General features: G+C 41.5%; 1 protein-coding gene across 1 annotated transcript in view; it reads left to right on the top strand.

Annotated features, from left to right (window-relative positions):
• Window positions 1-542: 542 nt before the first annotated feature.
• Tulp4 (TUB like protein 4) overlaps window positions 543-24,673 on the top strand; it is a 122,728-nt gene continuing 98,597 nt past the window's right edge. Inside the window, exon 1 of the mRNA XM_090337896.1 lies at window positions 543-617. The gene's annotated coding sequence lies outside the window, so the exon portion shown is untranslated. The remainder of the gene's footprint in view (window positions 618-24,673) is intronic.

The raw sequence follows: 24,673 nt of genomic DNA, 5'->3' as shown, positions 1-24,673 counted from the left end.
GAGCAGTCCCAGCCACCAGCGACGGACGCGGAGGAGAGGGGACTAGAGCAGCGTCGTCCGCCGGCGTGACCGGACTGGGAAGGAGAGATCCTCCGGGCGGGCTCGCCGCGGCCCGGCCTCGACGGCCCCGGGCCGGGGCGCGCTCCGCAGCCGGCCGCGCCGGGTCCGCACCCGGGCCTCGCGCGCTCTCCTCGTGCTGCAGCCGGTGGGAGGCCGCGGCCGACGCTGGGGTCCCCCCGGGCACCACTCGGGCCCACGCTTCGCGTCTGCCGCGGCGCGTGAGGCCAGCGCGGCGAAGCGGCGCTGAGATCCGGGACCCCGAAGGCCGTTCCCGGCCCCGCGCGGTGGCGCAGCACGCATCCCCGCCGCGCGGGCCGGCCGGGCGGGCCGGGCGGGCCGGGAAGGCGCCGCGGGCCGCGCGGGGTCACGTGCCGCGGTCACGTGCCGCGCAGCCGAGCGGGCGGCCGCCGAGGGGGGCGGAGACTCGGCCGAGACGCGAGGGGAGGTGGTGCTGGCGGCGGCGGCGGCGGCGGCGGCGGCGCGGGGCTGCTGGAGGCGGCGGCGGCGGCGGAGAGGCACGGAGAACCGTGGGGGCCGCCGCCACGGCCGCCCGGGAGGTGAGGCGGCGCGGGGGTCGCTGTCACGGCCCGCCGCGGGCCGGGGGTCGGAGCCGGGCGGCGGGGCGCGCGTCGCTGCCGGCGGGGGCCCGGTGCGGGCGCCCGCGGGCGTGGTGGGCGGGGGGCGGCGGCGGCCGGGGCGCGGGCGCGGGCGGGCGGGCGGCGGGGCGGGTGGGCCGCCGCCGGGTTCCGGACGACGCGGGTGCGGCGCCCACAGCGCATGTGGCCCCGGGGCTCCCGCAGCCCGCGGCGGCCGCTGGGCTGCTTCGCCTTTTGTTTGGTTGTGTGGGAAGATGGGGCGAGTGGGGCGCTGTGTGCGTGTAAAACCGGGAGGCGTTTGGCTTGGAGCCATTTTTTCCCCCTCTTAATTATGGAGACAGAAAAAAAACATCCACCACGTTCCCCCCACCCCCCGGGGAGACCGAGCTGCGCTCGCCGGCGGGGACGGGGCGCCCGGCCCCCCCTCGCCCCCCACCTCCGGCCCGAGCCCTGAGAGCGAGCGAGCGAGCTGGGGCTTGGGTGTCTCTGCCAAGCGGCCCGGTCACCTGTCGTGGCAGCTGCTTGGAAATCCCGGCGCTTGTGCTGTCTGGAGTCTGTGCGGTTTCCTCTGGCAAATCCCCGAGTTTCCGCTCCCAGCTCCAACCCCCTCTCCCGGCCCCGAGCCTGCGAGCCCACCGCGTGATGCCCCCGCCAAGTTCCAGCCGCCCGGGCCCGGCGAGCCGGAGGTGTCTGCTGCTGCGTGTCAGGGCAGCACTTCAAGGTGGGGAAGGTTAGGGCCCTGGGGCCTTGTGGAACGAAATACGGGGGTGATGGTCCCTTCTGGGGGGTGAAGATCCTCCTTTCACCTCACCTACCCCGCTGATTGGGTCTGCAAGGCTCCCCTCGGGTGATCCATCCCCATTGACCTCTGTTCTTTCGTTATGTTTGGGGTCCACCTCTTTTTTCTTAGCACCTTAAGTCCGCTCAGTGGGCTGGAAATGGTTTGTAAGGTTTAAAAATATATACATATACATATGAAAACGGATTCTGGGATTCTTCGGTACATCTGGGGTCTCCATTTTCCTCGAGGAGTTTAGTTTTTGTAGGCAAGTGGCCTAGGATTGGGAGGTTGAGGTGGGTGTGAAGTGACAGGCCTTGCTCCTGATCCTCAGGTGGGGCTGATGCACTCACCAGGAGCCTAGTGCAAAGCTAGAGAGCTCCATTCAGAATGGGAGTCACATCCTTCCTCTGTTTTCCTGGTAGTTAATTTAACCGTAGGGGAGAGGATGATAGGATGCATTATGAGTAGCCATATGGAGTAAGTTCCTCAACTTAGAAAACAGCAATTGGTGTGGATGATGATTCCCTCTAAAAAATTAAGAGTTTTGCTTGTTTTTTAGTAAGGGGTGTGCTGGTCGCTGGTAGGAGAGGTGTTGATCCTCCAGACTTGTATTTTAGCAAGCACTGAGTCAGAGAGAGTCATATAGGGGAAATTTTTTTTTTAACACAATAGTTTTCAGACATGGAAGCTTAGAACACCATGATCATTTATGTTCCTGAAAGTAAAATGTATTTACTACTGCATTGTCTAAAATAACGTTCTCTGCATTTAGAAAGGATGTGTTCATCATATTGAACATTCTGATGTTCACATAGAAATATGAGTGTCAATTTGGTTATTTACACCTTTTTTCTACCAAAACTGTGTGTGTGTATGTGTGTGTGCACATGAGCATATGCTTACAAGTGTGTGCACCAGTACTGGGACTACAACTCAGGATCTAGGTGCTGTTCCTGAGGAGTTTTTGGGTTTTTTTTGGCTCAAGGATAGTACTCAACCATCTTAAGTCACAGCTCCACTTCCAGCTTTTTGGTGGTTAATTGGGGATAAGAATCTTACAGTTTCCTGGGAGTTTGGCTTAATGGTAGAGCACTTGCCTAGCGTGGGGTTTGATTCCTAGGTACCACATACATAGTAAATGTCGGAAGTGGTGATAATGGCTCAAGTAGTAGGGCTCTAGCCTTGAGAAAGCCCAAGAACAGTGCTCAGGCCCTGAGTGTAAGCCCCAGGACTGGCCAAAAAAAAAAAAAAAGCACCAGGACTGGCAATAAATAAATAAAAATCTTACTGTTGTCCTTGCTTAAAACTGATTCTTTTTTTTAACGTTTTAATGATGGATGGTATATCATGTGCCTGTTTTAAATTGAACCATCCAATGTTGACAGGGAGAGCCCAAGTAAGTCAAGAATAGTAGAGACAGCAGCCATTCTTCAGGCCACTTTCTGCCCAAAGTTCAAACCCCTAGTACTGCTCTACACTCCACCGGAATCCTTCAGCCAGGTGAATTGGTAGCACATGCCTGCCCTCACAGCACTTAGGAGACTGAAGTAGAAGGATCTTGAGTTCATATCTTACCCAGGCTATAGCGAGATCCTATCTCAACACTCTTGTCCCCCAAAATATAGAGACTAATATAATGAGTGAAGTATTGTAATTCCCTACCATTAGATTATCTTAAAAGAGAGGAAATTGCCTTAAAATTTTGTCTGTAAATAAGAAAAAGTCTCCTTAAACAAATATTTCTATCCTGGATGTAGTAAGTGATAGAGCGTTTCCCTAGTATATGTGAAGTCCTTTGGTACCATAAAAAAGCAAACAATAAATATTCTCAATATCTCTAAATATTCAGTCATTACTCCCAGGTTGCCATATGTATACCATATTTATTTGTTGTGGATTTTCTCTTTCTCTTACGCGCGCGTGCGCACACACGCACGCACGCACTAAGACCCAAGTAAAGACCGTATATTGCAACTACACAGTTGGTTTAAATTCTCTTAAGTCATATACCGTCTACTTTTTTCTGTATAACTCTTGAAGAACCTGAATTTTGCAGATTGTAATGTGTTCCTTTATTTCTTGTGTTTCCCGTACATTGGTAGTTTGCATACATTTTGTAAGAATGGGGTTTGTTTAGATGCTGAGTGTTTTATGTAGGATCTTGGTGCATGCTAAGCACACACTGTACCTCTTCCAGCATGGATTTCATTTTTTTTTCTGGAAGTAGAATTTTTTGTGTCACATAGTAGCAGTTTTACTCCCAATCATCTTGATTCATAAAGATTATAATTTGTTTTATTTAATCTTTCCTTCTTTAATGATTAGGTGAAATACGTAAGTAGAACCTCTCTTACAATTATTTGTTTACCTTGAATTATAGACTAGGAAATGTGTGAAAAGTAGGAAATGTATGAAAAGTATGTATTTTCCTAATTTACCATTTTCAAAGTCAGAGCTAGTTCTCAACATCACCCAGTGGTCTTGAGGATTATTAATATTTTTTTTGCCTTTTTTTTTAATGTCTCTGAATTCCCGTATGTTAGTATATATGACATTTTGTCCATTGCAGTTACTGTTTTTTGATGTACCATTTACCTTACTTTGGACCAAGAGGGGCTTATTCAAGTTAGTGACTGAATTCTTGTGACTTGTCTCAAGCAATTTAATAGCTTCCTTGTTTTCTGGTATGATGAAATGACATGTTCCAGGCTCATCCTGTGTATATTTCCTGTTTTAGACTGGGAGTCAGAATAGAACTCCTTTCTCCTCTCCCCTGATTCTTCCCCCACCCCCAACCTTGTTTTTTGCATTGTTTGTTGGTGATTTAACCCTAGGCCATGTATGTGCCAGGCAAGCATTAGTACCTCTGAGTTACACCTCTAACTCAGAACAAACCTTTAAAAAAGAAAAATACTGAAAGTTAATATCCAATATCATTAAATAAATGAAATTAACAGCAAAAATATTGTTATTGACTGAATGCCTCCAAAATTCTTCAGTGGAATCTCCAACTGCCAATGTTATGGTATTTAGAGATGGAGTCTTTAGTAGGTAGAGTTAGCCAAGGTCACAAGAGAAGGGCCCTCACAGTGGTATTAGTGCCCTTACCTGAAAAGTCACCAGAGAGTTTACTCTCTTCCACTATAGCCCACTCTCCCCTAAGAGGAAATCGTGTGAGCATGCCTTCAGATGGTGTAGAGTACAGATCAAGAGTGAAATCTACATTGCTGGCCTTTGATCTTTGGTTTCTTACCTCCAGAAACGTTGAGAAATAAATTTCTATTGCTTAAGACAACCAGTCTCTGCTACTGTTGGCCCTTTGTATTTACAGGTTCTGTATTCATAGATTCAACCAGTTGCAGATTGAAGAAAGATGAAAACATTATACATTTAAAAAATTATAAAATTATGAATTATTATTTGTTTTGCCAGTCTTGGGGCTTGAACTCAGGACCTGAGCACTGTCCTTGGGCTTTCTTCAAGGTTAGCACTGTACCACTTGAGCCACAGCACCATTTCTGGCTTTTTCTATGTATGTAGTACTGAGAAATCAAACCTAGATCTCTTGCATGCTAGACAAGCATTCTACCACTAGGCCAAACTCCCTGCATGCTAGACAAGCATTCTACCACTAGGCCAAACTCCCAGCCCTGTGAATTGTTTTTAAAATTGTAATTGCCTTCTTACTCCCTAGCTAGTACAGTCACACAGCATTTGTATTGTATTTTGGTGCTGAAAGTAATCTAGAGATGACTAGCTGCTCAAGAGACTAAGATCTGAGGATTATAGTTGAATGCCAGCCTGGGTAGAAAAGTTCTAGAGACCTTTTTTTTTTTTTTTTTTTTTCCAATCCTGGGCTTGAGCTCAGGGCCTGAGCACTGTCCTTGGACTTTCTCAAGGCTAGAGCTCTACCAGTTGAGCCTCAGCACCATTTCTGGCTTTTTTCTATGTATGTGGTACTGAGGAATCGAACCCGGGTCTTCATGCATGCTAGGCAAGCACTTTAACCACTAGGCCAAACTCCCCGCCCAAGTTCTAGAGACCTTTATCTTCAATCCACTGCCCAAATTCTGGAAGTAAAGCTATGGCTCAAGCAGTAGAATGCTAACTGTGAACCAAAGAAGCTCACAGCACCAAAACCGTGACTGGGCAGTGCCAGGACTGCCCTCACCACCAAAAAAAATTAAAGTACATCGTTTATGGGCAATAATGGTACAGTAGAGCATAGAAAATGATTCTATGGGTGTGTAGAGGTGCTATACAGATAATGTACACTTGTTAGAACACATTTCTTATTGTCAGAAGCACAATCAGAGCCAAATGGATATGTGGAAATGTTGGAAATGATAACAGATGCTACTATGAAAGATATTTCTCACTTTTAGAAAATTAAATATTTGATGTCATAGAATTAAAGCATTTAGAACCACATTATATGAGGTATTATGTTATGATTATTTCTCCTGATGCTTCTTTTGATAATGTTAATATATGGATATCTTTTCTCAGTTTGGAGTGGACATATTATAGCTACTGGGTTAAAGTATATGTGTGTGTGTATGTGTGTGTGTGTTGTATCATATCAGATCTATTACATTCTGGGTAAGGCTAAGAATTTGGTTCTTTAAATCAGGTATGGTTACTCCTGTAATCTCAGCTACTTTGGATATAGATCAGCAAGATTATGGTTTAAAGCCAGCCCAGACAATAAAGTTGACCTGATGTCAACTAACAGGCTGGTCTTGGTAATGCTTGTTTGCATTAGGAAAATCATGTGGCCCTGGCACAAGGTTCAGTACCCGACCTGAAAAGGGCTAGAGATCTGGCTCAAATGGTAGAGTGCTTGCCTAGCTAATCCAAGACCCAGAGTTCAAATACCAGTTCTTTAACAAAGAAGAATTGGGCTCTTTCAGTGAGTAACTGCAGTATCTCATTTTTATGTCCCACATATTGTCCTGGCTGGTTACTAGTTGGAACACTGGATTCTAGAGATGCTTCTGTATCTAAAACTACTGCTTACTGTTTTCAACTTCTCAAAAGTTACTACTAGGTTCAGAAGTTTCTTATCCTCCTAGGTGACTTTTAAGTCATCTAGGATGACTGGATGCATGGATGTTCTTTTTCCAGTTTCTCTCCAGCAACAAGAGAAGATTAGTTTAAACTTGTGCCAGTTATCTTGCCTTGCATGTTAAATATAATTTTTACCCTGGTGTGGTGGCTCACACCTGTAATTCTAGCTACTCAGGAGGCTGAGATCAGAGGATCACGGTTCAAAGTCAGCCTGGGCACTGAAAAGTCCGTGAAACTCTTATCTCCAATTAATCACCAGAAAACTGGAAGTCACACTCTGGTTCAAGGGGTAGGGCTGTAGCCTTGAGCTGAAGAGTTCAGGGACAACACCCAAGCCCAGAGTTCAAGTCCTACAACTGAATATATTTCATCCCAGGGATACCCTCCTACTGTTGCTTTTTGATATTCAGTGTAGTTTTTTACATCTTTTTGTTTGGTTTTGTGTGTGTGTTTTTTTTTGTTGTTGTTGGTCTTGGAGCCTCAACTTTGGGCCTGGGTATTGTCCCTGAGCTCTTCTTCAGCTCAAGGCTAGTGCTCTACCACTTCCTGTTTTCTGGTGATTAATTGGAGATAGGAGTCTCATGGACTTTAGTGCCTGGACTACCTTTGAACCATGATCCTCAGATCTCAGCCTCCTGAGTAGCTAGGATTAAATCTTTCTTGAGGTATGCAGACCAGTGTCAAAGTTCCTATTCAGAAGAGTGTACTGAGCTATTAGTGCTGGGACAATTGAAATGTCCATGCAAAATTGATGAACAGTGATGTTCGCATGTGCTGAGTGTAATCAGGATTGCCTCACACATCATCAGTTTCTTCAGCTACAGATAACCTCTCTCAGAATAGTGGCAGATGGACAAATGCAGCTCCAGTGTTAGAAAAGAAAACTTACATCATAAGAAATTAGATTTATGCTATGTATCACTTGCAGCCCTGTCAGCAGCCAGAGCTGACATTTTAGGTGGCCACAGTTACGGTAGAATTGTTAAATAAACAGAACCATTGATTGTTAACATTTGCCAAAATAGAAAAAATAAAATGTCTTCTAAAAAGTATTCCTTGTGTGTGTGGGGGGGGGGTTGTCTGGGAATAGGAGTTTAAAGAGGTTGAGTCTGGGGAGAGCCAGGTGGACGAAGGGGGTTTGATAGTCAACTCATGGATTTTCTAGCCTCTACAAATAATTTGAACTTCTATTATTTTGTTCCTTTCCCCACAAGATGAGAAATTCCATTTAGTGTTTTGTATGTGGGAAATTTAATGGGATAAATCCTGTAATATTTGAAATGTCTAAAATAAACTAATAAAAGATAGAAAGCAAGCTGAATGCTGGTGGCTCATGCCTGAAATCCTAGGTACTGAGAAGCCTGAAGTCTGAGGATCAAGGTTCAGAGCCAACTTAGGCAGGAAAGGCTGTGGTGAGATTCTTTTTTTGCTGTGTTGTTTTTTCCAGTCCTGGGGCTTGACTTGAGGGCCTGGACACTGCCCTTGGGCTTTCTCAAAGCTAGTACCCTACTGCTTAAGCCACAGTGCCACTCAGGCTGTGAGATTCTTATCTCTAATTAACTGCCAAAAAACTGGAAGTGACACCATGGCTCAAAGTGGTAGAGCACTAGCCTTGAATACAAAAGCTCAGGAACAGTGTCCAAGCTCTGAGTTCAAGCCCCACAACCAAAAGAGGAAAAAAAAAACAAAACACCTCACAGTTTACTTATCTGTTCTATTAAAAAGTAATAACTTTTACTACTGTGACCCACAGGTGTGAGAATGAAAGTGGTATGCAACTGTTTTGTCTGTCTGAGAGACTTGGGAATAAATTAAGCAGTGTAGGACTGGGAGCCTTCCCAAATCTATCCATTGTAGTTAGCAGAGCCTTCCTCTTTTCCTCCCTTTCTTTTCTTTCTTTCTTCTTGTGGTATCTGTGTTTAGTTTTGCATCTCCCTCCTGGGATCTGTTTTCAATGGAGAGCAGTTTTGGAATGTGAGGCCCACAAGTTATTACTACAATTGAATTTTATCTAATGACATCAACCTGTAATTTTTTTTTTTTTTTTTTGTCATTCGTAGGGCTTGAACTCTGGGCCTGGGCACTGTCCCTGAGCTCTTCAGTTCAAGGCTACGGCCCTCCCCTTTGAGCCACAGCACCATTTCCAGTTTTCTAGTGATTAATTGGAGATAACAGTCACACGGTCTTTAGTGCCTGGGCTGGCTTTGAACCTCAACAAGCTACACAATTCCATTGCTACAGGACATATATTTAAAGTTTTGATCAATTAAAATGTGGCTTTAAAAGATTTTGTCACACAATATAGAAAGTACTCATAATGAATGAGATTTGTATCTAAAGTGCATGTTTGTGTGGCAGAATAGTGTATGTAATAAATATTAGTATAAACTTCTCATAGGCTAAAATACTTTTTTTTTTATTCCTAATATCAGAGCTTGAACTCAGTTCCTATTGATGCCCAGCTGGTGTTTTATTACTTGAGCCATGCCTCCAGCCTTGCTTTTTGTTGATTATTTGGAGGTAGAGTCTCTCAGACTTTTCTAAAAGATCATAGCTTGGATCTTCTAGATCTCAACCACCTGAGTAGAATTACAGGAGTCACTGCTACTTGGTTTGAAATACTTCTCTTAGAGGGATGTATAAAGAAACAGTAATGTCAAGTTCTATGGAATCAACTTTGTATACCTTTTATGTAATAAGCTTGTTGCAAAGTAGAGGTATCTGAGAGTTGACCTAATGAATGGTTCAGAAGTGGTGTGACAGTTTGTGTTTCTTTTCTAAGTTTAATTAACTGTACAAATGAGTTTCTGAATACAGTATATCTTTTTTTTCTTTACCAATCCTGGGGCTTCACTTCAGGGTCTGAGCACTGTCCTTGGATTATCTCAAGGCTAGAGCTCTACCACTTGAGCCACAGCACCACTTCCACCTTTTTTCTGTGTGTGTGGTACCAAGGAATCGAGCCCGGGTTTTCGTGCATACTAGGCAAGCACTCTGTAATTAGGCCAAACTCCTGGCCCCTGAATACAGTATATCTCGATCAGCTTAACCCCTTCACTTGCTCAGCTTTTCCAACTTTTGACAGCCTTGGAGTATCATATTTTCTTCTCTTGGCTTTAAAACAAACAACTGTGGTTTCTGCTGGTAATCATATAAATGGATTTTCTTTGGTGGTCCTTTGCCTGTGTTCAGATAGTGCCTGTCTTTTTTTCCTCTGTGTGACCCAAAAAGGTGACATATAATTGGCTTTAGGGAATTGATTTCTTTCTGTGGTGTATACCAGGTAGTCAAAGACATGCAGGAAGTAGGGGAGGCACTGTCAAGTGAATGATAACCCATAATCTCTGGAGGTCACTTTAAACCAATTACTTCAACCTTTTAATTTTAGTCAGTTATTATCAAACCTTCTACTAGATTGTTAATGACTAGCAAAATTGGTTTGAGTTAGACCTCCTTCAGTGCTAATGAGAGGTAAAGTAGACCCCAAGGTGAGATGTCTGAAGAAGGAGGCATGCTGTGGAGTCTGGACTCATTCACAAATTAGAGCATGAATGAGCTCCTCGAAGCTAAGACATGGTTCACTTCCATTTTCTTCCTTCTGAATCTACTTGGCCTTAAGTATACCATCTGTTACAATTTGATATTATTTTGGGAAGCAGATTATCTTATAACATAGATTTGTCTAATGTTTTAGAAGAAGATAATCAACTGAAATGTAAACCTCTAGCTACTGAATTTTTAATTTAGAGGGTTAATTGTGGCTATAAACTGTTCTGTCTGAAAAGTACTTTGTTTCTCAGCTTCCATATTGTTCTATGTGTCATTTTCAGTGTCATCTGCTTCTTAATACCATATGACTAATTACTAGTATTTTTTCAGTCGTGGAGTTTAAACTCAAGGCTTTTTTTTCACTCCTTTTGGTCGGTCATGGGGATTGAACTCTGGGCCTGTGCCCTGTCCCTTAGTTCTTTTACTCAAGGATAATACTGCCACTTCTGGTTTTCTCGTGGTTCACTGGAGATAAGAGTCTCATGGACTTTCCTGCCCAGGCTGGTTTTGAACCACAATCCTCAGATCTCATCCTCTAAGTAGCTAAGATTATAGGCTTGAGCCACCAGTTCCTAGTACGACATGTAAATTTATAATCACCCCTCTCACCATTCCTTTCATGGTTTCTCACAAAGTGTTTTCCTGTGGAGAATCAAAGAGGAAATGCTGAGATGTTAGTGAGAACAGTACCTTTTTTTCTGGTCCATATGTCCCAGGTACAAAGATTTTGGTCTATTGCAAAAACAGAGTTATTCAAGGGTATATATACTGGGTGTGCCATGAAGTCTGCACCTGCTAAAGAAAACCTTGGCTCAACTTCTGGGATTGAGTTTGATTTGCTAAACAGATAATAGGTAATTAAGGCCCTGGTGATTGGCAAGTGTGTTGAGAGAGCACAGAAGAGCATCTTTGAAGTTCTGTGAAGTAAATATCTTACTCTGTGTGTGTGAATGTGTTTGTGCATGGTGTACACATGTGTTGAAGGCAGCTTTTATGCTTTCTACCTTAGAAATCATTTGTGAATGGTCTGATCATAGATTTTTTTTTTTTTTTTTTTTTTTTTTTTTTGTGGATCATGGGGCTTGAACTCAGCCTGGGTGCTATCCCTGAGGTCTTAAGCTCAAGACTACCCACCCTTCCCCTAAACCAAGCCCCCCTTCCCATTTTCTAGAGGTTAATTGGAGATAAGACTCTCAAGTCCTTTTGTGTCTGGGCTGGCTTTGAACCTTGATCCTCAGATCTTAGCCTCCTGAGTAGCTAGGATTACACTGCGCATCTGGCCTGATCTTAGATTATTTAAATTGAAAAATTGTAGGAAAGTCATTTATGGTAATGTTATAATGACATTATAATGTTAACATTTTAATGGCATTAATACATCAAATTGAAATTTTAGCATCTTCAAAAGTTTCCTTCAGGGGTGAGGGTGGAGGGGAGGGAAATGGGGACCAAGACATGAGAAAGGGTATCAATGTATGTGAATTAATGCACCTTCTATCTGATGAATATAATGTAACCCTTCTATTAATTACAGTAAAAATATATGGAAAAAAGTTTCATGTTTGATATAATGTGATCTTCTCTGATTATATGTATATATATAAACATATATATATATATATACACACACATAAGAATATATTAGGAAAACTGGGATTCCATCCCAGTGTAATCAGGCAGGGAACTTGTTTGAACCATGAGTAGAATTGCAATGGAAAGCTACATTATTCCTGTAGTTATATTAGAGTGTGATTTTTATTAATTATCAATGGGACTCCCTCCTCCTTTCAGCTTGAGGATGCTAATCAGTGGGCATCTAGGTAGGATTTTAGTTTGTTCCGGAGTCTTCTGTGTAAAGGCAGGAGGAATTGGTGTTTCAGGTAGTAGCAAGTGAGCCTCCTGCCAGGTTGGCATAATGGGAACAGGACTCTTCTGAGTTGCCATCTGTTTGTGGCTGATAGGAAACCAACAGTTGTTCTGAGGAGTGAAGAGCTGTTCCCTTTATGTTGAAATATTTAGGAATTAGCAGTGTTAAAACTGTGCTGATCAGGTCTTTAAAATTACTGGGCCAGTTAAGGGAAGTAGATTATGTGGAATGAGTTTTTGTTGCTACTAAATTTAGAAGATGGCTGCTTGGTTCAGCAACTCCTTAAGAATTACACTCCCCTGCAAATACCATATACTCCAGTTAATACATTATTACTTTTTTTTGCTAGTCCTGGGGCTTGAACTCAGGGCCTAGGTACTGTTGAGCTTTCTCAAGGATAGTGCTGTACCACTTGAGTCACAGCACCACTTCTGCCTATTTCTGTGTATATGATGCCAAAGAATTGAACCCAGGGTTTCATGCATGCTCAGCAAGCGTTCTACCAATAGGCCATACTCCCAGCCTCCATTTAATACATTATTAATACAAGTGTGTTAGCATTCAATTAATACCCTTTCCTACAACTTGAGTGTTAACTTGCACAAGTTCTCCGACACTAACTGGGTGTCCTATATTTCAATTCACTTTTCTATCTATTTGGACTTACTGTCAGACCCATAGGTTTTAGGACTCAGTCTCTACAAGGGGCTTTTCTCCTAGCGGATGCTAGCTAAAGATCTTGAAGCTATGTTCTACCCAAGTGGCTGTACATTTTTGGGTTCCCACCACTTCATCATATTGGATAATTTTTTAATTTGCCGTTAGTACTATACTTCCTATGATAAAGAGTACAACTCAGCAACAGCCAAATGGAAAGAGACACACAGGCAAGTATCGAGAAGGTCCTGATTACTGAGAGGCCTTATCTTTTCATGGAGACCTGACATATCCATCAACCAGGAAGTTCTTCAAGTTGGACCATATAGAGCATGGGGTCCTATTACTTCATTGACTCCTTGAGTAGGGTCAGTCTTTAGCTCATCTTCCTTCAGAGAAAATGGGTAGAGTTAAAAGTTCCAAATCTAATCACATGCCAAATGTTTCTAGGGAGGTCAGTCTTTCCAATGAAACTGTCTTCGGGGCCTACTTTGTATTGCCTTATTACAACTGGTTCAAGTCTGGATCAGGAATAAGGAAAGATACTCTATCACCCAGGAAATTTGAAGGGTTTTAGGAGCTTTGTGCTGGAATTAGGGGAAAGAAAACCCAGGTTTGTTTTTATTATACTATGGTCATGATTTAGGTTTTGGAGGATATTAAGATGTCAGTTTGGGGGGTGGGGGGGAGGGTAATGGGTACCAAGACATGTGAAAGGGTATCAATGTATGTGAATTAATGCACCTTCTATCTGGCAAATATCATGTAACCCTTTTACTAATTACAATAAAAAATTAAAAAAAAAGATGTCAGTTTGTAAGCTTTCTGCACAAGGATGATAGTTGATGGCTCTAGTAGATTCACTTAGGTGGAATTAGGAGATAAGAATGTTTTAGGTAGAGCTCTGGGGAAGCCAGCATCTGACCAGTAGGTAGAGGCTGAGGGGATGAAGACTGACTAGTAAAATAGAAGGAAAATAAGGAGAGCTGCCTATCATAGAAGCTAGGTAGAAAGTATATTTCTATGTCAGTGCTTTGCAGTAACATTTCCTGTATCTGTATTACCCAAAGGTAGCTATCAGACATACACCTTTATTGAGCAGTTGAAAAGTAGCAAGTACAACTGCAGCAGAATTTACATTTTTATTTAGTTGTATTTAATTTAAATAATGGATAGTAGCCATGTTTTGTGTAGTATATGATTAAGGACATGGTTAGCAGGTTAAGAAGGTTTTTCCTTTCATTAACAGCTTTAGGGCTAAGGTTTGGGAGTTACTTACGACTGTAGAGTATTCTCCATTGGAAATGAATAAGGCCCAAGTAAATGTCTTTGGCCTTTGAACTAGAATCTAGTTCTTTATCATCAAATGTTCATTGAGCATAAAAAAAAAAAGTTACATTGGGTATGGTGGCTCATGCCTGTACTACCTACTCAGGAGGCTGAGATCTGAGGATTATGGTTCTAAGGCAGCCAGGCACTAAAGACCATGAGACTCTTATCTCCAATTAACCACTAGAAAACTGGAAGTGGTGCTGTGGCTCAAGGGGGAGGGCGGTAGCCTTGAGCTGAAGAGCTCAGGGACAGCACGCAGGCCCAGAGTCTAAGTCCCACAAAGGCCACAAAAAAAAAAAAGTTACTATTTGATGAGTGAAAAGTCTAAAACAATCCAGGCATAGGAAACTAATTCCTTTAGTGTCAGTGTAATGAGTGTTACATGCAACAGGAAGTTTAATTGGATGCATGTTCACTTTTAACTTAAGGGATTTATGACACCTTTCATGTGGAAGTCTCAGGCTAGGCTGCTCTTTTTTGGATCAGGGTCCCAGAATGCCTGCGTCATTCTCACACCATGTTTTGAATTAGAGTGCTTAAAAGAGCAATGGGCTCTGTAACCACACCGAGTCCACGTTTGAAGACAAGAGAGAGGGAAGGGCAAAAGGATTGTTCTTGTCAAGACAGTTTCCTTTAAAGATCCTTCATGGAAAGAACAACAGTGTATCTGTAGATACCCTTACCTACAGAGAAGGGTGGAAAATTGATTTTTTATATGGACATACCCCCCAAGTTAAACAGTGGTTCTGTTCATGAGGAAGAAAGGGACAGTGCATGTTAGGCCAGTGTCTATGCCATGTGGGGAAAGGGTGGCCTTCACCCAGAGGAGAGAAACCCCAGTCCTCTCATTCCCGGCATCCTATCTGAAAAAGCATCTGCTGCCACGGGCACTGCCCCATTAGCATCCATAGGCTTTTTTTGAAGACCTGGGTACATTTGCTCAGCTTTTACAAAACCTTCTTCATCCCGTGCTTTGGTTTTCAGAACATTCTAGAGATCCTGGTTGTAGACTGCCTACTCTTGAGATTCAATGATAACAAGCCTAGAATATGTCTAAATGTCCCTACGAGAATACATAAACTAGAGGTAAGTTTTCAGAGGCCAATTTCCAGACACAGATCCCCAGAGTAGTATCTCAGCCCATCCAGGCCTCAGGCCCCACCAATAAGTCACCCCTTTCTGGGATACTGTCTTATGGGTACATGGAGACACAAGGCAGATGATTTCCTTGACCTTGTAGGAGCTTATATTACTGATTTTCTAGTTCTCCTAAAAGGAATTGAGCACATTCCCACCTCCATTCTCTTAGTCCTCAGTAAAGATACAGATCTCAGTAAAGATACAGAATAATACAAGAGAAGGCTAGAAGGTTGTGTTCTAGGAAGTATGTACAGATTTATGAATGAGTCAGAGTGGAAAGTATGGAAGAGAGGAAGGCTTTCCCTTAATTACATCATTTGGATATGAAGTCACCTCACTTTTCAGGAGTGGACAGTTGTGTAAATTTTGCAGTTTGTTTTGCAAGCATTGCTCTGCTGGCTTTTTACTTCTGCTCTCATTAGCTGTGTCACCTCAGAATCACTTCTCTCTAGCTTCAGATGTTTCCATGTGAAGAGAGAGTTGCATGGACTACAGTGCAAGTTTTATGTGAGTGAATGCATGGTCTTTAAAAATTTTACCCTTGGGACCAGGAGTTTGGTCTAGTGGTAGAGTGCTTGCCTAACATGCACGAAGACCCAGGTCCAATTCCTCGGTACCGCAAGTATGGAAAAAAGCCAACAGTGATGCTGAGGCTCAAGTGGTAGAGCTCTAGCCTTGAGAAAGTCCAAGGACAGTGCTCAGGCCCTGAGCTCAAGTCCAGAACAGGCAAAAAAAATTATCCTGCTACTAATAAAAATAATAATGTCATGTATTATATGGAGGTTTAGGGCAAAGAAGTAAAAGGTTATATTTATGTCTCTTACCTGTTTAAGTGTAAATTGTCCATAGTACTTGAGAAACATGTTGGGATTTTTTGCTAGAGATATTTGTGTGTTGACACAAGCTCTTTCAACAATGAGTACATGAAATATTCAGCATTCTTGGATTTAATAGTCTGGACTGGCACTGTTTACCAACAGCCTCTGAAGGATCCTGGCTGTGGAGCTATTTCATAAGAACTAGGCACTTAAGAAGTGAATGCCTGTTGGGGTGAGCATAGCCACCCACTCAAAATCCCAACTTCAAGTGGTTTTGTTATCCTGATTTATAAACCGTAAAAAATGTTACAGAAAAGAAAGTATTGTTAATGAAAGTAAAGATTCTAGAATGTGAGTTATTTTCTATTAAATAGAAAGTTTGGCTTCTATAAAACAATAAACAAGCTGGATGCTGTGACTCATACCTGTAATCCTAGCTACTTGGGAGATAGAGATCTGGAGGATTGCAGTTCAAGGCCAATCTGGGAAAAAAGTCAGTGAGACCCTATCTCAACAAAACAAGTTGGGTGTTGTGGGAACATTCCAGTAATCCCAGTTACATGGGAAGCCATAAGTAGAGGGATCTTGGTAAAGGTGAATCCTGGACAAAAATGTGAGATCCTATTAAAAACAAAACAAAACAAAAAAAAAACTAGGGCCAGGAGTTTGGCCTAGTGGTAGAGTGCTTGCCTAGTGTGCACAAAGACCCAGGTTCAATTCCTCAGAACCACATACATAGAAAAAAGCCGGAGGTGGTGGTGTGGCTCAAGTGGTAGAGCACTACCCTTGACAAAGTTCAAGGACAGTGCTCAAGTCCTGAGGTCAAGGCCCAGGACTGGCAAAAAAAAAAAAAAAAATCAAGCAAAAAAGGTTTGAGGGTATAGCTCAAGTGATAGAGTGCCTGTCTAGCAAGCGTGAGACCCTGAGTGCAAACCTAGTTTAGCCTCTCTCCTAAAAAAATAGATATTTGGTAGCACCATGAGTAATATGAATGAATCTATTTTTAAAAGAATGCTTTAAGACTTGTTTTAAGAGGCTTGCTGAGAGGAGATCTACTCAAAAACCCAGTGCTATTGCAGAAATAACCATGAGGAGAAGCCCGGAAGCTAATGCAAAGGTCCATCTGGAGTGACCAAGATGGAGGCCTCCACTGTGAGGAGGGATTGATTTAATGATTCTGGGAAGTTGTGTCATTTGAAAACTTGAGAACTGGTATGTAGGAGTTAGTTTGTTGTCTTCTCAAATATCCAAGATATACTTAATTTGTACATACGGGAGTTTTATTACTCATTTGACTTATTAATATACTTAGAACTGGAATTTTTTCTTCTGGGAAAATGTGGCTGTTGTGGTTGATATCTTACTGGAGTTGGGGAACAGGTTAGTCCCTGAATAAACATGGGGATGGAAGATAGCTGCCTGCAGAAAGACTGCCTCAATTTGTTCCTTATCCCCCTAAACTCTTGCCTTAAAGGTGAAACATTTTGCTACTGTTTGAAAGGATTTACAAACCAAAGTAGCCCTACTGTAGCACATAGGGTGTGAGAATGATATTGAGAAGCACATTGTGACCATCTTTGGCTTAATCATCACTTTAGCTGTTAGTGCTCTTAGTTTTAGTCATTTTCTACATATTGCCAAACTGCTTTCTGGAAATACTAGAATTGGAGAGCACTCGTCATCTGCCCGTGCTAAGTGATTGGAGTACTGCACAGTCACTTCCAAATCTATAGCTTTGTCCTTTTGAAATTTAATTTTAGTTTGGTTGTTTGTCATTTCTTCTAGAAATCCTGAAGTCAGAGAACAGACAGTTGGCCTGGATTTACACTTCATTTTGTTCTCATTAATCACACTTTTTTTTTCTCTATTCCAAAACAAGACAGCTATCGAATGAAAATTGCTGCTGTTAATCTTTCTTGTTTGTTTTTAGAGACAGGATCTCACTATGTAGCCTGGGCTGACCTTGAACTTGTAATCCTTCTATCCCAGTCTCCCTAGTGTTGTGATTACAGGTATGTGTCAGGCTGTTAACCTTAGTTCTTTAATAGCCTGGTGAGGTGTTTTTTTATTAAAGAATTTATTAGCATTGATTTTTACATCATATTTCAAATGATGTGTTTAACAAACAAGTATTCAAGAAGGGAATCTCTATATACACTCTCTATATACATTTAGAACATAATTGAAATTAGATTGAAGGTTTATATGTCATAGATACATATCTATGTAATATAACATTATGTCTATAGAGTCATAAATTTTTATGTCTATGTAGTTGTGTTTATATTTCCAATACCATGTCCATAGCATTGGGTACACAAATACTGAGTCCTTGCTCTTGTACTGTTTGGATCTAATAGCCAATATTAAGGATACCATGTGCCTTTTGTTCCCTTGGTCTTGACTTAATTTCACTCAGCATGATTCGCTCTAGATTCATTCACTTCCCTGTGAATGCCATTATTTTATCTTGTCTGTTGGCTATGTAGAATTCCATATATATATGTATATATATACAGATATATATACATATGTATATATACATATATATATACATATATCACATTTTTTGTATCCATTCATCTGCAGTAGGGCATCTGGGTTGTTTCCATTGCTTGGCTATTGTGAATAGTGCAAAGATGAACGTAGCTGAGCAGGTGTTCTTATCATATCTTGAATTATGATGTTCAGGGTAGATGCCCAGGAGTGGTATGATGGGATCATAGGGAAGGTCTATTTTCAGTTCTTTAAAAAAACCTCCAAACTGCTTTCCAATGTGGCTGAACTTGTTTACATTCCCACCAGCAGTGCAGTAGGGTTCCTTTTTCTTCACAACCCTGACAGCATCTGTCATTGAATTCAGAATCTTGGCCATTCTAATTAGGGTAAGGTGGTATCTAGGGTTGTTTTTATTCGCATTTCCTGTATGATCATGGATGATGAGCATTTTCTCATATCCTTTTCTGCTATTTTAACTTCTTTTGATAAGTCTGTCTTTAGTTTCCTTGCCCATTTAGTGATTGATTTGTTGGGTTTGGGGGGATTCATTTCTTGAGTTACCTGTAGATATTGGATATTAACCATTTGTGTGATGTATTATTGGTAAATATCTTTTCTCAGTTGGTTGGCTGTCTTTCTATTTTAGTAGCTATGCTTTTATCTGTGCAGAAACTTTTTATTTTTAGGTAGTCCCATTTATCGAGTCTCTCTCCAATCTGTTGTGACCCTGAGACTCTGTTCAGGAATCTTTTGCCTGTGCCTGTGAGTTCCAGTGTCTCTCCAACTCTTATCATATAGCAGTTTCAAGGTTTCATGTCTGATATTTAGGTCTTTGATCCACTTTGAGTTAATGCTTGTGTGTGACGAAAGGCTAGGATCAATTTTTAGTTTTCTGCATGTGGCTGCCCAGTTTTGCCAGCACCAATAATTGAATAGGCTGTGTTTGTTCCTCTGTATATCTTTGGCTCCTTTGTCAAATACAAGTTGACCATAGGTATGTGGTTTCATTTCTGGATCTTCTATTCTGTTCCATTGATCTTCTGGTCTATTTTTGTGCTGTTTTTGTTGTTTTGGCTCTATAGTAGAGTTTGAAGTCTGATATTGTAGTACCACCTGCATTGCTCTTTTTGCCTAGAATTGTTTTGACTATTCTAGATCTTCTCTTGTTCCATATGAACCTTTGGATTATACCTTCTATTTCAGTAAAGAATGTCTTTGGGATTTTGATGGAAATTGCACTGAATTTGTTTATCAATTTTGGCAGTGTGGCCATTTTCACTATAGTGGTTCTCCCTACCCATGAGCTATGTCTTTCCATTTCCTGGTATCCTCTTTATTTCGTTAGGCTTTTATAGTTTTCATTAAATAATTCCTTGATTTTTCTTGATTTTTGCCTTCTGTTTGTGTATTAGCATACAGAAGGCTACTGTCTTTTGCAGGTTAATTTTGTGTCCTGCCACTTTGCTAAAGTGGTTTATTAGTTCTAGGAGTTTGGGAGTGGAGTTTATTGGGTCATTCATGTATAGGATCATGTCATCTGCAAATAGGGATAGTTTAATTTCTTCTTTCCCTATGTAGATCCCTTTGATGTCCTTCTCTTGCCTTATTACTCTGGCTAAGGGTTCCAGCACTATATTGAAGAGAAGTGGAAAGAGTAGGCATCCCTGTCTAGTTCCTGATTTTAAGGTAAATGATTCTAGTCTTTCACCATTTAGTATAATACTAGCTGGCTTTAATTATATATGGCTTTAATTATTTTAAGGAATGTACCTCTTATTCCTATTTTTTCTAGTGCTTTCAACAAGAATGGATGTTGTATTTTGTCAAATGCCTTCTCCGTGTCCAGGGAAATTATCATATAATTCTTATCCTTAGCTCTATTGTTATGATGTATTACATTAATTGATTTGTGAATATTAAACCAGCCTTGCATCTGTGAGATGAAGCCTACTTGATCATAGTGTATAATTTTTAAAATTTGTTTCTGGATTTTATTAAGAAGCTTTGCTCCTGTGTTCTTTGGAGAGATAGGTCTTAGTTCTCTTTTTTTGTTGGGTCTTTCCTTGGTTTAGGGATAAGTATAAAATTAGCTTTATGAATGAGTTTGATATGGCTCCTTCTGCTTCTATTTCTTGGGAGAGTTTCAAGTGTATAGGTATTATTTCATCTTTAAAAGTCTTGTAGAATTCTGCAGTGAAACTGTCTGGACCTTGGCTCTTTATGGTTGGCATTTCCCTGATTGCTTCCGGTATTTCATTGTATGAAATTGGTTTGTTCAGTTTGCTTATTTCTTCTTGGTTCATTGTTGGTAGCCTATATTTATTTAAGAAATCATCCATTTCTACTAAATTTTCCTGTTTCTTTGTATATAGGCCCTGGAAGTACTTATTCACAGTGGACTGAATTTCTTGAATATCAGTTGTGATTGTTCCCGTTGGGTCTCTAATCTTATTTATTTGAGTCTCCCCTCTTCTTTTTTTTTGATAAATCTTGCCAGGGGTCTGTCAATTTTGTTGACTATTTCTAAGAACCAACTTTTTGATTTATTAATTTTATGTATAGTAGATCTTATTTCAATCTCTGATATTTCTGATTTTATTTTGGTTATTTCTGTCCTTCTAGTTGTTTTAGAATTAACTTTTTCTTGTTCCTCTAGGTGCTTCAATTTCTTCTTTAGGTTATTTACATGATCTTCTGTCTTTTTAATATGGGCTCCTCGTGCGATAAATTTGCCCTTTTGAACTGCCTTTGATGTCCCATAAGTTCCTTTGTGATGTATCATGGTTGTCAGTACATTCAAGAAAGTTTTGAATTTCTTCTTTGATTTGTTCTGTAACCCCGGAGTTATTCAGAAATATGTTGTTCAGCTTCCAACTGTTTGAACGTTTTTTACCCTTTACTATGTTGTTCAGAATTCACTGTGATCAGGTAGAATGCATGGAATGATATCAGTCCTCTTGTATCTGCTTAAGTTTTCTGTATGAACTATTATATGGTCTATTTCGGAGTATGTTCCATGTGCTGCTGAAAAAATGCATAAAGTTTTGCCATTGGATGGGAGACTCTGTGTATATGTAAGCCTAGCTGGGCTATGGTGTCATTTAAGTTGGTGGTGTCTTTGCTTATCTTTTGTTGTGTTGACCTGTCATTTAGTGAGAGTGGCGTATTGAAGTCTCCCACTATGGCTGTGTTTGATTCTACCTTGTTCTGTAATTCTAAGAGTTTGCTTGACGAATTTAGGTGCTCCCGTGTTGGGGCAGTAAATGTTTATAACTATAATATTCTGGTTATGAATTGAACCCTTTACTAATATGTAGTGGCCATCTTTATCTTTATGTACTGATTTTACTGAGAAGTTAATTTTGTCAGAGATTAAGATTGCTACTCTTGCTTTTTTGCACCATGCGTTGGAGTGGGAAATTTGCTTCCATCCTTTCATTTGGAGTTTGTTTCTGCCTTTGGCAGTGAGGTGGGTCTCTTGGAGGCAGCATATTGATTGGGTATTGTTTCTTAATTCAATCTGCTGTTCTGTGTCTTTTGATTGGATTGATCAGCTCATTGACATTTGGGGAAATTATGGAGAAGTGGCTAGTGTCCTTTATCATTATTTTTACTTCTGAGTTTATCTTTCTTTTTCCCCCTTTTTGTTTACTGATTTGTAGATGATAGCTTCTTGATGGGAGTTCTTGCTGTTCTGCAATTTGTTCTTGATTATTTTATTTTTTTGTAATACTGGTTTAGTGTGCATATATTCATATAGTGTCCCTTTGAAATGAAATATTCTTGTTTCTCCCTCAAATGTAAATGCTATTTTTGCTAAATATATCAGTCTGGATTGGCAGCTATTGATCTTCAGGGCATGAATGATATTTTTCCAAGCTTTTCTTGCATTTAGGGTTTGTGTGGAGAGGTCTGTAGTGATTCTAATTTTTTTTCCATTGTAGTATAGCTCTTCGTTTTTGCAGCATTTAAGATCAGCTCCTTAGTTTTCAGGTCTAATGTTTTTACTGTGATGTGACTAGATGAGTTCCTTCTAGGATCTTGTTTGCTTGAAGTTCTGAAGCCTTCAGTAATGGGAGTGAGAATTTCCCTTTGAGGTTGGGGAAGTTCTCTGTTATAATCTTGGTGAATAAGTGTTGCATTCCCTTAGTTTGAAACTTCTCCCTTTCTTCCATTCCTCTTATATATTTCCTATTATAGATTTCTTGGCTGAGTCTTCCAGTTCTTGGACTTTAGTGCATTCTGACTGATTTCTCCAGACTGATGACTCTGTTTTCCAGCTCTTGTGTTTTATCTTCCGTTCCTGATGTCCTATTCTCCATCTCAGTCAGTCTGTTGCTTAATGCTTCCATTTTTGTTTGCATCTTGGACATTTTGCTGATCATGTCTGCTCTGAGGGTATTCATCTTTTTATCTAGGGAAGTATAAATTTTATCTATTTTTGTCTCCATTTCTCTTTTGAAATCGAGGAACTCCTTGGTGATATCCTGGAATTGTGTTTGGGAGTTCTGCTTTAATCTCCTTAGTCAAGTCTGCCATCATCTCCTTGACCAGAGTCATGTTTTGAGTCTCTTTACCTGTCATTTCTTTGGATGGTGACATCTCTCTCGTCCCTTCACTCTTGTTTCCTTTTGGGCTTTGTGTGGGACTTTGATTACATATTTTGTGATTTGTCGCTATTTTTTCCACCACATTTGAGTTGAGACTGTTGTTGTAGGTTCGCTCTGTGGTCAGTAGGCGGTGGTCTTTACTTGGTTTGGGGCTGGTGGTTCTGGGAATCTGTGTATATGTGTGATTGTCAGCCATATTAGTTCCACTGCTAACTGGGTCTGAGTTTGCAGCTTTTACAGGTGTGTCAGCCCATTCACAAAGGCTGTATGCTGCTGCACACCTAGGTCTCAGTGACCCCAACTGCTGGTTTACTGGCCCTGTTCCCAGGGGCGAGGCCCAGCCCAGGGCCAGTGGTGTGGGAGCTTTGGCAGTAGGGTGAACTATACACATTTTGGTCTCAGCTATCCCAAGGGCTTGTTTGCTGGTCCAGTTCCAGGAGCGGGACCCAGCAGAGGACCTGGGCTTGAGGACAGAGCCCCGCCTTTCTGGCTCTCAGGGAGCTCAGCCCTTGCTGGTCTGCCCTTCAATTCCCTGCTGTGTTTCAGAGAAGTGGTGGCTTGCCAGAGGCTCCCAGCAGGTGGGCGCCCCACTTAGTTTTGGTTTAGTCAGATGCAGGCTGTCAGTGCTGTCTATGCTGTCTGAGCTGATCCACCATTGTCTGTGCTGTCCGCCCCTTCTGGGTGGGATTCCTGTGTCTGCATTCTGCCACTTGCTGGAGTTCTAGGTGTTTTGTTTATCTTGAACTGGAGTTTGAACTCACTCTTGCTCATGCCAGTCATTTTTTTTTTTTTTTCCTGTTCCTGGGGCTTGAACTCAGGGTCTGGGCACTGTCTTGAGCTTTCTCAAAGCTAGGGCTCTACCACTTGAGCCTTTTCCTGACATCCCCGTCAGAATTTGTTGTTGTTCATATTCTCAGTGTTGGCCAATCTAACTGAGGTGAGATGGAATCTCAGAGTTGGATTAACTTGCATTTCCTTTATGGCCAAGGATGTTGAACATTTTCTTAACTGTTTATTGGCTGTTCTTACTACTTTGAAAATTCTTTCTTTAGCCCCTTTGCCTGTTTATTGGTTGGTTTATTAGGTTTGAGGGGGTTAATTTTTTGAGTTTCTTATATATCTTGGATATTAGATTTTTGTTGGATGTATTACTGCTAAAGATCTCCTACTCTGTTGATTGTGTGTGTTTGAGTGTGTGTGTGTGTGTGTGTTTTGTTTTGTTTTGTTCTAGTTTTTTGCCAGTCCTGGGGATTGAATTCAGGGCCTGAGCATTGTCCTTGGGCTTTTTCCTCAAGGCTAGCACTCTGCTTCTTGTGTCACAGCACCGCTTCCGGCTTTTCTGTGTATGTGGCACTAAGGAATTGAACTCCGGTATTCCTGCATTCTAAGCAAAGCACTCTACCAGTAGGCCAAACTCCTGGCCTCCCCATTTTTTTTTTCTTTTTCTTTTGCCAGTCCTGGGCTTGAACTCAGTGCTTGAGCACTATCCTTGGGCTTTCTCAAGGCTAATACTCTACCACTTGAGTTACAGCACCACTTCTGTTTTTTTCTGTGTATGTGGTACTGAGGAATCGAACCCAGAGTTTCATGCATGTTAGGCAAGCATTCTACCACTAGGGCATGCACCTGGCCTGTTGACTGTGTTTCTAGCTTAACAGTTACGTCCTTCACTGCTGAGAATCTTTTTATTTTGA

Source organism: Megascapheus bottae, chromosome 8, assembly GCF_031878675.1.
Source record: "Megascapheus bottae isolate mThoBot1 chromosome 8, mThoBot2.hap1, whole genome shotgun sequence".
Classification (NCBI taxonomy): domain Eukaryota; kingdom Metazoa; phylum Chordata; class Mammalia; order Rodentia; family Geomyidae; genus Megascapheus; species Megascapheus bottae.
The sequence above is the reverse complement of the archived record's forward strand: the minus strand, read 5'-3'. Positions and strand labels throughout refer to the sequence as shown.